General features: G+C 35.6%; 1 long non-coding RNA gene across 1 annotated transcript; it reads right to left on the minus strand.

Annotated features, from left to right (window-relative positions):
- Positions 1-542: 542 nt before the first annotated feature.
- Positions 543-1,885, minus strand: LOC128136114 (uncharacterized). Its single transcript, XR_008233259.1, has 3 exons — positions 1,776-1,885; positions 730-870; positions 543-653 (listed from the first exon to the last, which is right to left on the minus strand). It is a non-coding gene; the product is annotated as an uncharacterized LOC128136114 (long non-coding RNA).
- Between the last annotated feature and the right edge of the window lie 622 nt (positions 1,886-2,507).

Genomic DNA, 2,507 nt, shown 5'->3' on the forward strand with positions numbered 1-2,507 from the left:
AACCACCCTAAAACAATGTTGAATTAGATTTTCAAGTTTTTAATTCTAAAATCCACTTAGGCACAGGGATTAAGTATTGAATTATGAAGTTGTGCTTTACTTTTCATGAGATCTGTACTTAGCTTGCTGTTTATTCGTATTTCTTAAAACCTGCTAAGCGGTGTGATTGGCAATGTTTTCTATTCATATTAATACTGTGAGTCTTGTTTCATGTACCTCACAGAGGTTTTTTCCTTCCCTGAAAATCCCTGTTCATTAGAGTCAAAGAACTTAAGTCTGTCCTGACAGTACATGCGTTTCAGGGGTTTGGGTGGAGTTTTCTTTGTGATTTTACTGTTATCATCAGTAAGTTCTAGAAGAATCCCAGGAGTTACTGCATAGCTAGATTTACTTAGATAGATAGTGCTGAGCCGTATACTTGAAAACCCAAGCAATGGCAGAGATATAATCAATCGGATGTCCTAAATGTCGAGGAACAACCTTGAAAACGCACTAGTAGTACATCTGGTATGAAAACATAGGGTTTTGATATATTTATTTTTATATATTTAACTTACTTCAACAATTGGTTTCCCAAAGGTTTTCCTCTCCAAAGCATATTTAGTAGCTTCATCGAGTGCTCTTTTTGCTAACCCAACAGCACCAGCTGCTACCTGAATTAAATATAGCACAGAATGAAAATCAGAAATGCCTATTGTATTTTTTAAGTAACTTATTTCTGATACTTACGGGTGGTCTGGTCTTATCAGAAGCTCCCATTGTGATTTTAAAGCCAGCTCCCTCAGCTATTAATACATTTTCTTTTGGAACTCGTACATCTTCAAAGACAATACCTCTGGTATCAGAGCAGTGCTGACCCATATTCATTTCCTGAAAAGGGAAGTTTACAGAGGTGCAACTAAATTGGATTCTTCCAAGGTACAACACATTTTCATTCTTTAGTTTACTCAAAGCATACAATAAGCCTTTCCCCCCTCCCCCAAACACTTCATTTTTATCTAAAAATCACCATATCTACAACAAATGACAGTTTTGCATTTACAGACCAGCATGCCCTTAATTTGTCACAGCTGGACATTTACTTTCTCTGTATGTGAAATCAATTCTGTAGCTGTAATCACTCATTGGTCTTTTTCTAGTTCATCTATATCCTTTGAGATGGGAGAGGAAAAAGTAAAGAACCTAACATGCAGGCAGTAGTAGAATACAGCTGTACTACAAACAAACAAACAAACAAATAAATGAGATTTTCAAGTTTTCAGATTCCTTTCCTAATGTTTAACATCTAGTTTTGCCTGCTACTAAAACCAGTACTTTCTTTAGTACTTTCTTTGTTTTCTTTCTTCCCTCCCCGCCCCCCGCCAAAAGAGAATAGCACCAGTGTCTCCGAGGCCTGTTCCTTGAGCAGGAGGAGCTAAAATTAAAGCACACTGTGTGTTTATGGTTAAAGTTTTCCACCTTGCTTCTTACACTTTCAAGGCATGCTAGTTCACATTAATTGGCACTTGTCGATTAAATGGTTCTCAAACATTCTTTTGCAGCTGTGCAAAGTCACCTTACTTTAGACCATTCTGCATAGTTCCTTATCTGAATGAATAAAAATATAATTATTAAGTATGTCTTATGAATAGCTTCTGTATGCTGTGAAAATGAAAAGATCATTGAAAATGTTCAGTTGCTTCACAGTCTTTTTTCTTTAATGGCAATTTGTTGCATTATTGGTTTAGCAGCGAATAATAATTCCCGGCTTGTCAAATAAGAGGTATACTCTTCACCTTTCTTCCAATTTGGATTCCAGGGCTGTTTGCTTCCACAATGAATCCAGTAAAGGCTTTGCTTGCAGGAGCTTTTGGATCTGGATTGGTACGAGCTAGCAAAAAATACCTAGTGTAAAACAAAGACGAGGGGAGTCAGTTTATTCTCACAATTAACAATCAGATACTTTCCTAGCTAACATGTTAAATTTTTTATGTGTGTTTGTACCATATAATAAATCTATCGATAAGTTAACAACCCTTTTTTCTTGGGCCTTTCAAAAATAAACTGAGAGGGAGCGAGAGAGAGGAAGCTTCAGTGCATCTCTTACCGCAAAAGTCAAGATGTAAATTCCTTCCAATCAACATGCAAAGGTTCTCCTCCTTTTCCATGTATTCAAAGTCTTAATTTTACCATCAGCTTCACAAAGAGTACAAAAGAAACCTATTCACAGCATATATGCAGAAATCAATGCTTAGGAAATAGAGTATTGAATGCAAAATGTTAAGTTATCACCTGATTTCAAAGATCTTAACTTTGTTCTTCCAAGTGTAAGTTCTAAATAAGTTTTTTTCTGTTAGAAATTAAACAGTTGTAAATCACATTTATGGTGTTCAGCAATATCAGTAGATAACAGGTAGATTCCCTTAATGGTTCTGCCTTGAACAAGGAAACAAATAACAAGAAAAGTCAGCTTTATACGTGAATGTAGAAAGTTTTTCGTCTTGAATTAAAAAGAATTTATGTGTTGG

This window comes from Harpia harpyja, chromosome W (genome assembly GCF_026419915.1).
Source record: "Harpia harpyja isolate bHarHar1 chromosome W, bHarHar1 primary haplotype, whole genome shotgun sequence".
NCBI lineage: Eukaryota > Metazoa > Chordata > Aves > Accipitriformes > Accipitridae > Harpia > Harpia harpyja.